We start from the raw sequence: 16,038 nt of genomic DNA on the forward strand, positions 1-16,038 counted from the left end.
GACTGTGGTTAGTCATTATATTAATCAGAGTTCTTTACTTTTCAAATATAATATTTATAATATTGTTATTACAGAAATTGTTCTGATTACTTCATTCTGTATTAGTTCATACAAGTCTCCCCAGTTTTCTCAAATAACATTCTTTTCATAATTTTTAATGGAATAGTGATGTTCCATTACCTTCATATATCATAAATTATTCAGTCAATTCATAATTGATGGATGTGTATCCCCTTATTTTCTAATTCTTTGCTACTACAAAAAGAGTTGTTATACATATTTTGTACATATGATTCCTTTTCCTCTGTCTTTGATTTTTAAACCTATGTTTAATTGGAATGTTTCTCCATTGCATATCATGCTATCTTTGGCTTTCAAGCAGATATTATTTGTTGTGGTAAGGAAAAATCCTTCCAGACCTATAGTTATAGTGGTTTCAGTGTACAGGGGACAGTAATTTTCTTGCTGGCAAGAAAACTTAAAAGGCAAATAGGACAAAAGTCACTAGACACTTTTAGCTTTCTTCTCAGGGATTTATATACATATAATTGGTATCAACTGGAGTGACAAGGAATTGAAAAGAAGTTAGTTTATCACGATAATGTGGAGCAACTGGAGGAAAGGATTTCAAAAGGCCTGATTAAAATAGCTAGGGGCTTTCCTAGCTATCTGGTTGGGTTTAGCTTGCTGGAGGCTGAACCTCAAAAGAGCTAAAATAACCCCTAGGATTATAAACTGTCAGACCCCTCCCTTTTGGGGATGAAGTCATATTACAGGTGAGTATCAGCAGATGGCAGCAGACAGCAACAACGATTTAGTGAAGAAGTTGTATCATGGTTAAAAAGCCAGAAGATGGCAGCAGAGATCAGCAGCTTGGCCTCTTAAATGCCAAGGAGAACCATCACCCAGCACATAGATTGAGATGAAGTCACCAGATGACCTCCTTGGTTCTGCAGTGCCTGAAGCATGAATTGACTTGACTCCTTGAGTTTCAGCCAGTAGAATGTAAGCTTCTTTTTGTTTCTTCTTAATTTTTCTTCTGATATTTTATCTCAAATATAAAAAGTCAAAATTCTCACACCAATCTTCAAAAGAAAATCATGCAGAACAATTACAAATATTTACAGCCTTAGATTTCCTTAGTTTGCTTCTTTATACTAGGTTTTGTCAACAGAACAGACTTTTCTTGAAAAATTTCACACTGTTAGGCCAACCCTGACCCTGGTTCATCTAGATGGCCCCAAGATGACTTCCTTAGTGGTCTCCAGCTTAAGTGTTGTTAACAAGTATGGCATTTACCCAGCCGGGAAATTTCAATTGTGGCTTACAAAAGGGACAGAAAACAGTTTTCTCCTAATGTCAACAAGTCAAAATTACTAATGGTCTTGTTCTATAAGTTATTTTTGTTTGTAATCATAAGTAGGCACCCTGCTCACTCCAAGATAATTTAGGGCACAAGAAATCAGTCACTTGTGAACCTTTAAGCAAGAAGTCCATAAGTAATGTACCAATGAGTAACTAGCCTACTACCTGATGACAATGTTTAAAAAACAGGATTTAGTTCAGGAGATGAGAGAACACCTGGCCACTTCACTGGAGCTCATTTCTATTTGAGCTGAAGGTGTCTTAATCTCCTTTCAACAAAGAGAAAACTGTCTCACCTTAGGGTTTTAAAAGTGTGAGAATGTAAGTTTCTTAATGGCAAAGCCTATTTTGGGTTTGTCTCTATATCTTCAACATCTAACAGCCTGATATATTTGTTGTTTAGTTGTTCAAACATGTCCAATTCTATGTGAACTCATGGATCATTTTCTTGGCAAAGATACTGCAGTGGTTTGCCATTTCTTTAAAATGAGGGATAGAGATAAATTGTGGTAAAATGACACACCCAGGGTCATACATCTAGTAAGTAAGATTTGAACTCAGAACTTCCTGACTCCAGGCCTTGTGCTCAGTCACTAATAGCTGTCCCTGACATATAGTAGATGTCTAATAAAATCTCATAAAATTGAGTTAAATTGTGTTCTTCAGGTGAATGTCTCCAGTATTTCTCCCCCTCCCCCCCATACATGTTTTTCATTATGTGTTGAGATGCATACCACTTTATATTATGACAGAGACTTCACTGGTAGGATCACTTTATCCTGTAGTTTTAGGAGTGCAGTTCCATATGATCCCACTTGGATAGTAATTGACCCCCTGAGGATCCAATCTGCTAATGCAAGTGATAGTTGTGAAAAGAGTCCCTGAGAGAGTGCTCCATTAGCTCCAGATGTCCACCAACCTCCTGAGAAAAGTGTCAGGTTTCCCCTTCTCTGTCACTGACACCACTGTGGTACAAGCCCTCATCACCTCACACTTGCGGGTCTCCCTGCCTTACATCTCTCTGCTCTAGCCCATCTTCCACTTAGGGGTCAAATGGTCTTCGTAAGGTAGAAGTCTGACCATGTGACCCCTCATTCCGTCAGTTTCAATGTCTCTAAGATACAATATGAAATTGTCTATTTAGCATTCAAAGCCCTTCATGAACTGTTCTTTCTTTTCTTTCCAATCTTTTTATACTTTGCTTATTTCCACTTATTCTATGGTCCAGTGATACTGACTCCTTGTTGTTTCTTTCACAAGACACTGTCTCTGAACATTTATCCTTTTCTCTTGCTGACTCCTATACCTGGAACTTTCTCCTTCCTCATCTCTACCTCCTGGCTTCCCTGGCTTCCTTCAAGTCTAAACCAAAAGACCACCTTTCCAGTCCTCCTTAACTTTAGAGCGCTCTCTCTGAAATTATCACCACTTTATTCTGTATGTATCTTGTTTGTACAAAATTGTTTCACCCATTTGCGTGGGAGCTCCTTGAGAGCAGGTACCATTTTGGTTTGGTTTGCCTTTCTTTGCATCCCCAGTGCTTGGTACAGTGCCTGGCACTTGATTCTTCAGATACTTTTGTGTGTGTATGTGTTTAAATGAACAACTCATTGTCCTGGAGCATTTAGAGGAATGGAGTTCCTCAAACCTCTTCACTTATTTCTTCTAGGAGAGAGGCCACTCTGTACCTTGTACACATGGAGCAGCCACTTGCCCATGACAAATGCAAACATGTGCACACAATGCAAGTCCTTACAAAATTCTCCATTATTACTGTTTGCACTCTTTTTAAAAAAAAAAAATTTTTTTCACTATTGGTTTTTAGTTTTCAACATTCACTTTTATAGGATTTTGAGTTCTAAATTTTCCCCTCTTCTTTCCCCTTTCCCTCCCCAAGATGGCATGAAATCTGATAAAGGTTATACATGTACAGTCATCTTAAACATATTCCCACATTAGTCATGTTGTGATAGAAGAATCAGAACAAAAGGGAAAAACTACGAGAAAGAAAAAACAATAAAAAACAAAAAAGAGAAAATAGCTTTGATCTGCATCTGTAGTTCTTTCTCTGGATGGGAATAGCATTTTTCAACATGAGTCTTTTGGAATTTAGGTCATTGCAATGCTGAGAAGAGCTAAGTCTATCAAAGTCAGTTATCACATTATCTTGCTGTTACTGGTTTACAATGTTCTCCTGGTTTTGCTTACTTCACTGAGCATCAGTTCTTTTAAGACTTTCCAGGTTTTTTTGAAATCTGCCTGCTCATCATTTCTTATAGATTAATAATATTCCATTATATTCATAAACCAAAACTTGTTCAGCCATTCCCCAAGTGATGGGTATCTCCTCAATTTCCAATTCTTTGCCATGATTAAAAGAGCTGCTATAAATATTTTTGTATATGTGAGTCCTTTTCCCATTTTTATGATTTCTTTGGGTTACAGACCTAAAACTGGTATTGCTTGATCAAAGGGTATGCACAGTTTTATAGCCCTAAAGTCTTGTCTAATCAATTTGGCTTATTTCCTTTTTCTTATTTACCCACTCTTACCAATTATTCTCCTGGAGTTCTCCTCCTCTTCTGTTTCATCTCCTCAATCTGCCTCTTTAAGACTGAGTCATCCTTCTGGTCCTCCAGCTGAATTTACTCTTCGATTTTTCATCTGGTTCTCCCAAATTATCTAGATTGCTTTTCATCAAATTTGGTCTCTGGTTTTATTCACAAGTTCAAAGCCTTCCAACTCACCTCTGAAATTTCCTTCTTCTTTCAGCCTACTTTTATAACCCCTTCTGCCATGTAAACTTCTTTTTTCAAGGTAGAAATAGAGAACTGTGCTCATTTTGGGACAGCAAGTTTTATGGCAGAATATTCCTGGAGGGAGTATGGAAAGGCCCTTGTGAATGTCTTTTTTTTTTTTCTGCATATATCTTAAAAGTCACAAAAGATTCCCTTGACAAGGTTAATTTTTTTGTTTATAAAAGTAATATAGATGAGGCCTTTGTTTTATCATTGATCTCTTTGACAAGGTGTGAACTCATATGAGAGTTCACATACTCCTATGTATGTCTGGCTTACTTCAAGGTGAAGTTCATAAATTCTAATCTCCTAATTAATATCTATTTTGCAGAAGTTACTGAGTGATAGCCTTGGACTTTAAAATAGAGAGGAAATAAAAGAATAAGCTTTTATATAGTACTTTCTATGTGCCAGACTTTGTTTTAAGGGCTTTGGAAATATTATCTCATTTAATCCTCACAACAACTCTGTGAGGTAGGTGGTGTTATTCCCATTTTATAATTGAGGAAATGGAGATAAGTTGCCTAGGAACACACAGTTAGCAAGTGTCTTAGGTAAGATCAGAACTCAGGTCTTCCTTATTTTAGACCCAGTTCCTTATCCCATGTACTACCTACCTAGCTGCCTTTAGATAAAATATTAAGAATCATATTCCTCTACCCTCCCAAAGGGCAACTTTTGATTCATATGGAGTCAAAAAATTTTATAAAAATGGTCCACACACGTATAGAGAATTTCTTGGATGGCTGTGAAAGGGGGATAAAAGTGGAGAATATTCCTAGAAGAAGCATCTCTGGAAATGTGGGCAGAGTTGCCCTTCCTGCTTCCAGAAGACCATATGTTTGTAACTCAGCAATTAAAATGCTTTTTTAAAAATCGAATTAATTTATATTTCAAGTTCCAAACTGTCTCCCTCCCTCCCTGTCTTTCCTATTCTAGAAAAGGCATTTGGCATAGATTTATAAATATATGTAAAACTATACTGTGCCTCCTTCTATTTATCAGTTCTTTCTCTGGAGGTGGATAGCATCTTCCTTCATAGGTCCTTTGTAACTGACCTGAGTATCAATGGTACTCATAATAACTTTGCTGTTCATAATTTATTCTTGAAACAATATTTCTATAACTATATACAGTGTTCTCTTGATTCTACTCACTTAGCTTTTCATTACTTAATGTCTTTCCATGTTTTTCTAAAAGCAACCAGTTCATCATTTCTTATTGTACAGTAATAATTCTATCACAATCCTATACTGTGACTTGTTTAACTCTTCCCCAGTTGAGGGCATCCCCTGAATTTCCAGTTCTTTGCCACCACAAAGAGAAATGCTATAAATATTTCAGAGCATATAGGTTCTTTTCATTTTTCCCCAATCACCTTGAGAAACAGATCTAATAGTGGTATTGATAGGTCAAAGGGTATACACAGTTTTATAACTGAGCATAATTCTAGATTGCTCTCCCAAATGGCTGGATCAGCTCACAGTTTTACCAATGTTGTATTAATGTTGCAATTTTTCTACATCCCTTTCAACATTTGCAGATTGTAATGTGCACCAAACCCCAAAACACTACAGAGTCTCGAAGACTAGATTTATGTTCACTCAAAAAAGTTTGGCCTTACTATCCAAATGGGGGAAAAACACTGGATAAAGAAGGGTCACTTTACACACCATGATATTTAGTTCTATAGACAATTGAACAAGTCATCAGCTCTTCTAGCTTAGCAGTGAAGGGATTGCTCCATCATCTCAAAAAACAAGCCTTTTCAAGGTGAAATTAATAAAATTGAATGTATGAAAATCATTGAACTAATAAATAAAACTAGAAGTTGGTTTTATGAAAAAAATCAATAACAAGATAAACCATTACTTAATATGATTAAAAGAGAAAAGAAAACCAAATTTATCAAAAATTAAAAGAGTGAATATTTCACTAATGAAGATGACATTAAAGCAATCATTAGGAGTGATTCTGCCCAATCATATGCCAGTAAATTTAACAATTTAAGTGAAATGGATAATTGCAAAATATAAACTGCTTAGATTAAAAGAAGAGGAAATAAAATATCTAAGTAAACCTATTTTGGAAAAAGAAATTGAACAGACTACAAGTGAGCTTCCTAAGAAAAAAAGTCTCAGCACCAGATGGATTCACAAGTAAATTCTAACAAACATTTACAGATCAACTAATTCCAATATTAAATAAATTGTTTAGAACAATAGTCAATGAAGGAGTTTTATGAAACAAATATGGTACTGATACCTAAAGTAGGAAGAACAAAAACAAAGAAAGAAAATTATGGACCAATTTCATTAATGAATATGGAGAAACCATGATAAAAACCAAACCAAACCAAAATGTAACAAAATAGAAAATAGTCTGCTTCATTCTGCATTCCGACTTTATAGTTTTTTCTCTAGAGGTGGATGGCATTTTCATCGAGTCCTTTAGAAATGTTTTAGGTCCTTGCATTGCTGTGAAGGGCTAAGTCTATTAGAAACAGTCCTCGCACACTGAGATTGATACTACGTACAATGTTCTCCTGGTTCTGCTCATTTCACTCAGCATCAGTTCATATAAGTCTTTCCAGGTTTTTCTGAAGTCCACCTGTTCGTCATTTCTTATAGCACAATAATATTCCATTACATTCATATACCACAACTTGTTCAGCTATTCCCCAATTGATGGGTATCCCCTCAATTTCCAGTTCTTGGTTACCACAAAAAAGAGCTGCTATAAATATTTTTGTACATGTGGGTCTTTTTCCCATTTTTATGATCTCTTTGGGATACAGTCCTAGAAGCAGTATTGTTCAGTCAAAGGATATAGCAATTTCTTTTTAAACTCTTTAATCTTTGCATTGCTTTACTGTTCCCTGGTTTCTCTTCTTTCCCTCTCTCTTTCCCCTTCCTCTCCCCTATTCTTTTTTTCCACTTGGCCTGTTTTTTAAAAAATTAATCTCATAATTCTATCACTTTTCATTTGTCAGACTTTTCTGAATGTGGAATATTAATTACTCGTGTTAATATCTGTCCTAAGGCATCCAGGTCTTCCAGGCTCTTAACTCTGTCATCTAATATATTAGCTCTCCTGTCCAGTTTTGTGTCATCTGAAAATTTGATAAGAATAATTCATAGCCAATTGAGATATTCACTGCCTTTGCAGCAAACTTTTAACTCTCCTGGCATCCTCTTCAATTTAGTGTAATTTATTAAGCATATACTATGAGTAAGCTCCAGGGCTACGTGCTGAGTATATAAAGAGAAAAGAACCTAGCCATTGCTTCAGGAAACTTAGATTGATCCTGGAGAAGTAAAGAACTGGTATTTAAAGGTATATTCTTGCTGACAAGCCACTGATATCTGGCTGTGCTCTGATTATGTCCAGCTATCTTTGCCAAGATAGATACATAGGCTGTCCTCAATCAGTCAACAAACATTAATTAAGCATCTGCTAGAAGCAACAAGATGATAAAATAGATAGAATGGGAAACCTGGAGTTAGGAAGACCTGAGTTCATGGCAAGTTCCTTAACTTCTCTGTCTAATTTTTTTTCATCTATAAAATAAGGTAATAATAGCAACTACTTCCCAGGGTTGTGATGGAGATGAACTGAGATAATATTAATAAAGTGCTCTGTGAACCTTAAAGCCTTATATAAATGCTAGCTGTTATGATATGCCAGGCATCATATGTGTTCCTATCTTATTTTTACCTACAGACAAGAATGAATATACACCACAGGGACAAAAAAGAATGCAATATAGGCAGTGGTGGTTGTTGTCCATCGTTCTTAAAGAGGACCAAAATGATATCCTTATGTTGGGGTCCAGATACAGTGTGTCCTATTGTGGCTGATCAGACCAACATGAGCTTGGAATGCTGTACCACAGGTTGGGCACAAATAGCCCATGTGAGCATATAAAGTGGAGATGTCTCTTAATTTGCACATTTCACATTTCTTTTGAGCTACTGAAATTCTGCTTTGGTCTTGAACACAGAACCTTCTTTGATGAGGACATGCCAAGCTGGACAGTCTTGTGCCAGTGTCTCCCATGTTTCACAATTGATTCCACAATTCTTCAGAGAGATCTTGAGAGTGTCCTTGTATCACTTCTTCTGATCTCTATGTGAGAGCTTCCTTCTGTTTGAGAGTGATTTTGGAGCCACATGGCAAATAGGTGGAATATTCCCTCACTGTGAGGTTTATAGCTCTTTCCCCTTCCTTCAAACTGCTAGGGTGAGAGAGAGATCATTTAGCTTGTTAGTGCCTCAGTTCCAGCTTAGCAGCCAATTCAGAGGCTTTTCTTCACCACATAGTAAACAGATAGGAAATATTCACAGAATACCAATATATGCCCTGAGATAGAGAGCTGTGCCCCTCCATTCTGAGTCATCATACATTTCCTTTAGCAGACTCATTAAACATCTGCGTGAACTGCCTGCAAGTACATCCAGGACTGGGCAAGCTCTGCTCTCCACCACCGCCCCCCAATCCCCTGGCCCCCTTCACTACTAGAACATCTATTATATTCAAGAAATCATCATTTCAGTGTTTTAAGCTATGGTGTAAAAATTAAATCCCATTTTTCAACACCATTTATGTATCCATGAACAAATGTTCACCTTCTGCTTGCTTCAGGTCCCAACCTTTAAGGGAACCTTAAGGAACCTTTAAGGGATTTTATCCCTTTAAGGGTTAAAATCATCAACAGCACCTTGAAGCCCTTGAGCTTCCAGAGAATCTACAAAATTCTTAAGGTAATTGTCATTCATTCCCATATGCATCAGCAATAATGAGTGATGGTTAATAGGTCTGATGGCTTTTGGGCAGAATCTTTGACATGTCTGAGATATCAGCCTCCAGAAGATAACACAATTCCTACTTGTCAGTGTCAAGGCTAGGTTCAAATCCTGCCTGTTTGACCATGGACAAGTTACTTAATCTTTCTGAGATTCAGTTTCCCTTTCTGCAAAATGGGGATGACAATGACACCTACCTCATAGTATTGTGAGGACCAAACAAATTAATATGTAGAGTACTTGCAAACTCAAATTACCATATAAGTGCTAGTTACTAATATTGTTGTTGTTGCTGTCATTATATAGAGTGATCTTTGCCACCCCATCCTCCTTCACCCTGGCAGTCACTTACCACCAAGCATCACTGGGCGGCCAGGTGGCACAGTGAATAGAGTGCTTGACCTGAACTCAGGATGTCTCATCTCCCTGAGTTCAAAACTGGTCTCAGACACTTACTAGCTGTGTGATTCTGGGCAAGTCACTTTACCTTGTTTGCCTCAGTTTCCTCATCTGTAAAATGAGCTGGAGAAAGAAATATCAAAACTACTCCAGAATCTTTTCCAAGAAAGATCTCTTATGACGACATAAAGACCGAAACAACTGGACAACAAAAAATGCATCACTGCATCTAACCTTTATGCCCCTGACTACAACTCATGTTTTCTAGCTCAGAGATGACTGAAATGGTGGCCTGAGTTTATACTCATGAGATTCTCCTTCAAAACGTCAAAGATTTATGAATAATATTGACATGGTGGGTACTTCTTCCACAATGGCAGACTGCCACCCCTCTATGATTTGGAAACTGGTCTTTGAGGGTTGCCCTGTCTGAGAAATTCATTTCCACCCTAGTCAACCAAATTATCTGGACTGAGTCTGAAAAAATAGACATACATTCTGCCAACTGGCCCATTTCTAAATTCTTTCCAACTTGATAGGACCTGCAAGAACTTCTATACTACCAACATAGCTTATAAGAAGCCAGGATCACCTCTAGACCAACATGAAACATGGCAGGAGGACAAAAGAGGGAGAATATCGTGTTTGAGGTTATATACTTTGAAGCTAGTTTAGTACTTATGTTGTTTTATGATCTGATCATAGCTTAATAATATTAAATAATATGATATTAGTTTAATGATAGGCTAATGTGAACTATGCCTTAGGACTATTAGAAAGATTGGAATACATAGTGTTTATTAAGTTGATATCAGGCTCTGCAAGAGCCTAAAAGTATTATTGTATAGGAAGCACACAGCTGTGATTCTCTCCCTAGTTTATTCTACATTACACATTCTTCCAGGCCACTTTGGCAAAGGCATAAAATAAAGAGAACTATGAAAGCTGCAGGTACTGGCCCAGATGAGGAAAAGTTGACTAGGCTATCTTGTGTAATATGGCTCCTTGTAATAGATCTAAGTTCAGGTTTGAGGTCAACAATGACTGGGAGAAGATAGCAGAGCATCATCAGCTTAGAGTCCCCCTGGTGGTTACACATATTTGTGCATTTTTCCCCTTTCGGAAAACTCATTTATAATAGCTATTGTCAGTAAAGAGATTTTATTTATACCAACTCAAGTATTGCTTCCTTCTGGTTATATTTTGGTTCCAGGATTCTTTATTTAGCATGGGATTATGTCCCAGGGACACAAAGGAAAATAAAAACAAATATATAGAGATGAAAAAACGATTTAAAAAGCAATAAAGACAAGAATGAAAAGCAAACTCATGATCTTGATGGAGATGAATAAAATAAAAACAACTTTAAGGTTTTTCAGTAATTTATTAACCTTGCTAATGACACTGTTAATCATGCATTGCATACTTGGATGGATTTGTGATGGGAGGATATGAATCCTCCCATAAAATCTTCTATAATGGATCTACCCAACATATAGGAGGATTTTCTGTGTATCCTTTTTCCTTCCTTGGGCTTTGAAGTATACTCAGATCTCCTAAGATGGAAGCAACCATTTGGGAGATTCCAGGGACTTACTCCAGGGAGAAGGAGCAGCCTTTTTCACACTGGCTACATAGCCAGAAATGTCTGTCTTTAAAACTACCAGACTGAGACAATCTCACTCTATCTCTTTGTTTCTCCCCTCATCTCCATTAGCATCTTGGGTGAAGATCTTGTTCATTCACAGCATAGGCACTAAGCTGGATGAGAGAAAGGGTCACCTTTTCCTTTGCCTCTATAGCCCCAATAAATGGGCTTGGGGTGGCGTGTTGGTCTGTTCTGATTGTCCTTTTTAGTTCTAGGTACAGAGAGTGGAGTCCCTGGATCCAAGGGTTTGAGCCAAGGTGATCTTGGATTCTTAGCCAAATGTTGTTGCTAGCTTGGTAGGGAATCCCTGAGAAGCCTGGGTGCCCTTTATAGGTTGTTGGGAATATACTGTTTTGAAAATGGATTAAGCTGTGAAACCTAGTCCTCAGAACTTCCACCCCCAGAGTCCAAGGGGGTGAAGAGATTATGCTCCGAAGTTTTTTGGGGAAGTGTTTGTATGTTTGTTTTTATTATACTTTTGAAGCAAATATTTCTGGAAAAGTTAATCTTACTGTTAAATGGTTAAATTGAAGTACTGGAGACCTCTAAAACTGAGGAGCTATAGCTGGTGGGTTTGAGCCAGTGGTAGAAACTAGATACTCCTTAATCCCTTTAAGGTTATTGGAGAATCCAGGAGTGTAACATACCTGTTTTTTGGGATGTAAGCGCCAAAGTAGTCACTGTTACACTTTCTTTCTCCAAATCAGCACTTTCATAGGTATAGATGCTGATGGTGAGGAACTCCCTCTACCAAGGCAGACTGGCACCTGCTCTTTTACTTGGAGGGTTTTCTGGGGGCAAAGAGAGATTAAATGATTTGCTTAGGGAAATAACCATATGTGAGACTTGAACCTCATTATTTCTGACTCCAAAGCCAGCTCTCTGCCTCTTGATCAGTGTTTTCACATTTCATAGAAACCTGCTTAGCACTTAGGTTATTTATCTTTTATTCCTCACACTCAGAAGGGAAAAACTCTAAACCATAAGGCAATAAACTTCAGTTCCTGGAAAAAAAGTTATAGAATAAATTACTAAATAAATCGTTAAAAAGATGGTTATTGAAGACTAGCCTGCCCCTAGGACACCACTGCCTCTTGTCTTAAGTGTTAGAAAGAATCAGGAATTGAATATTTTTACCATCATCCCATAGGCCAGGCAGTTGTGATATCAGGGCAGGAAGTTGCTTCATAGTTCCTAACAAGAGCACCAGCCTTATACTCATGTTGAAGCTGCTTTTATGTGCAGATAGAAGCAAGGAAACTTGGAATCACCAGGCTGATATTGTTAGGCTGACCCACCATCATATGGTTGTGGAGCTGATTGTCTTTGACAGAGGGAGAGAGACCAACTGTAACCAGTCTCCTAACCATCTCCCAGTGGTAGAGCAGCTGGCCTACTGAAGAGCCCGCATAATGCCCAAATGACCTATTTGTCCCAGCCTAGAATTAGACTGGCTTATTTAGCTAAGATATTGGATCCTAGAAGGGACAAGATCAGCTGAGCTACTGGTTCCTTGGAGACACTATCACTTTTGAAGATCCAGCTCAGCTGAATAGCAGAGATACTCATGCCTTATAAATACCATGCCTTGCAGCAAAAGTCCTAGGACCCTCTGAGGAGACAAAGGATGTTGAGGCGCTAAAGTTAACAGAGCTATGAGTTGCCTGGGCCATATTTGTTCCCTATATGTATGCTTGCCACTATTGTGGGACTGATGCTGGTAAAATGTAACCATTATTCCTGCATTTCACTAAATGCCTATGTTAACCAAGTGAGTCTGCTGGCTTATTGGGAGCTGTTGTAGATCAAGTGTTAGGAGCATAGACCCCCCCATAAAGGTTACCATTAAAACTCTGAGAGCGGTGGAAGCCAACTTTGTGGGGATCCAACATGCTGATGCTAGTATGAATTGGGTGAGTGAGTGAGCCCTGAGGGAGTATTAAATATGGTGCCTCAGCAGCTACCTAATCCAACCTATATCTCATCTATTGCAACTATTAGAACTCATCCCCTATGGTCAGCAAACTTACACTACTACTAACACTCCCAAACCTTGTGATATTGCCTAAGAGTAAACTTTTTCCATCAGCTCTGCACTGTTTAAATCATTCAGTACAGAAAGAGGGGTGGGCATGGTCTCTATCTTTACCCCTATCCCATAATGTGGCTTTAACTCTTAGTGTTTCTCTAATTGTGGAGGCCAGGTTGGTGATCCTCTTCTTTTCTCTAGAGAATGCTGCTAAGTAAATCATCTTCTGTCTCCCAGAAGGTCTGATTCCTGAAATCTTTTACTCAAGGCTGCTCTAAGGGCAATCCTTATGGTTAGGGCTGCCAGTCTCTTGACTGGCTAGGAGGTTAGATTTCCATATCATGCTGGTTATGAAATCTTGATTTACCTGTTATATTATTATATCTGTATTATAATATGCTTGAACTTAGGGTTATCCCCAAACAACTCCAAACAGCCCAGAAAAATCTCCCTCCTCTACCTAGGAAATGACTCTAGGATCATACTGCCAAAGAAACAATTTAGGACATTGTCCATGAACCACTTTAGGCTGAATCAGTCAGCACATTTTTGCTTCTGCCACATGCTTCTGCAAGTTTGGAAGGTGTACTAGTTCACTGTCAGAGGACATATATTTGAATCCTACCTCTGGTTCTTTCTACTTGTGCGACATAGGGGAAAGTCATTTAAACCTCTCTGAATCTTAGTTTCTTCATCTTTAAAATGAGGGTGTTAGACTAGATGACCTCCAAAGACTTCTCCGACTTTCAACCTATGATCTGATACTTCAGCCTTTGGATTGAAAGAGTCTGCTCTCAGGAGCCCTCTTCTTAGGCTACATCATAGGTAAGCAGATATTTTCTCGTGTGCTTCTACTGCAAGTCGACATCAACTATTCCTGGAGGTTGGGGGGGAGGGAAGAAGAGGTTTGATCCTCCACCCACTACCAACCCACCCACTACCCACCCAATACCTTTGTGATACTCTCGGTACTGCAGAAGAAAAATAAAAGGCAAAAAGGTAAAAAAGACAAAAAGAGCTGAATGCAATTTGTTATTCTTTTACCACAGAGAAGTGGTTCTTTATATTAGACTCTAATCTCCAGAGTCCCAGCTAGCTAATCTTTTTGGGGACAGCCCCAGTCCCTAAAACTCAAATAGGAGGCATACCTGGTTTATCAACAAGGTAACAATTAGTATGTCCATTCTTTTAGGGGAGAGGTATGCTCAAATATCCATGCTAACTACCACTCATAGGACAGACAAGTCAGCCTAGTAGAAGCAGCAAGGCACCTTGAGGGAGAGACAAGAGGTATATACTAGGCAGGTCAAATGACCACTATTAACTTTATCACTACCTCCCCTGATTCAATGAAGACAGTGCAGGGCCCAGAATCCAAGAGCCTTTGTAATAGCAATGCTTCCAGGCCAACATCTTTAGCCATCATCCTGGGAAGCAGGAGATGCACATCATCTGCTCTGCAAGTGGTAGTCACAACTATTGAAGAACCAGAGAAGAAAGTTCCTGTCACTAAAGTCCTTGGTACTATTAAATGGTTGGACATCACAAAATAGTGGAAATGATATTGAAGAAAAAGCATTACCATGTTGTCTCTACTCAATAAATGCCAGTGGTTTTCTATTGACTCCAGGAGCAAATATAAAATGCTGTTTGGCATTTAAAGCTCTTCATAACCTAGCCCCACTCTACCTTTCCAGTCTTCTTATACCTTACTCCTCAAAACATACTCTTTGATACAGTTACACTAGTCTTCTGGCTGTTCCATTAATATGACACTCTATTTCTCACCTCTGCCTGTCCCCATGCCTTGAATTCTCTTTCTTCCACTTGCACTTATTGAGCTTCCTGGCTTCCTTTAAGTCCCAACTAAACTCCTTCCCACAGGAAGCCTTCCCTAATCCCCCTTCATTCCAATGTCTTCCTTCTGTGAATTATTTTCTATTTATCCTTTATGTAGCTTACTTGGTATATATTTCTTTGCATGTTGTCTCCCCATTAGACTGTAAGCTCCTTGAGGACAGAGACTGTCTTTTGTCTTTTTTTGTATTTCTAGTACTTAGTACAGGGCTTGACACATAGTAGATGCTTAATAAATCTTTATTGAATTGAAATGAATTGAATCTGCTTTGTTGCTGCATTCTAAGGACTACAGGATCTTTTCATTTGATTTGCAACTGAAACCTTCATCTGCTGTCCCCTCCATTGGAACATAAGTTCCTTGAGGACAGGGACTGTCATATCTTTTTATTTGTATTCTCAGATTTTGGCAGAGTGCTTTACACACGGTATTATTCTCCTAACACTAGATTAGAAGTCCCCAATGAGCCAGTAGATTCAGTTTGTTAGCAAAAGCATTACTCAAATGGCATAGCAAAAATGGTAGTTATAAAGCTTTCCCCCTAGTCAACAATAATTGATTTATTGAGCATTTGTACTCCAAAGGAGAAATATGCTTATCAAAATGACCAAAGGGAACTCTTTAGATTAATTCCCTTCGCTTCATGACATGAAATTATAAATGGTATGTTTATCGGATTTTCAGATGACAAAATGCTGAGGCACAGCTAACCATGTTGAATGATAGAATCCAAAATGATTTTGACAGGTTAGAACTATGAATGAAACATAAAAGATTAAGTTAAAAAAAGATAAATGTAAAATATTACATGGGTTAAAAAAATCAGCTTCCCTTTTATAGGATGAGACAGACTTGCCTAGGGAAATGTTTGTATGAAAAAGGATTAGAAATTTAGTGGACTGGGAGCTTGATATGCGAATCGGTACAGGAACAGGATAACCAAAAATTCTAGTGTGAGATCAAACAGTATTCTGAACAAGACAGGAAATATTACTCTAGTTTATTCTGGTTGTATCACATGTGGAGTGATGTATTCAGTTCTGGGTGCCACATTTTAGGAAAAACTTTAAGGAACTGGAGCTAGACAAGCTAAGTGAGAGGGCAGGCCAACCTGCCAAGTGGGGATTGGTCAAAGG

Source organism: Notamacropus eugenii, chromosome 4 (assembly GCF_028372415.1).
Source record: "Notamacropus eugenii isolate mMacEug1 chromosome 4, mMacEug1.pri_v2, whole genome shotgun sequence".
Classification (NCBI taxonomy): Eukaryota; Metazoa; Chordata; class Mammalia; order Diprotodontia; family Macropodidae; genus Notamacropus; species Notamacropus eugenii.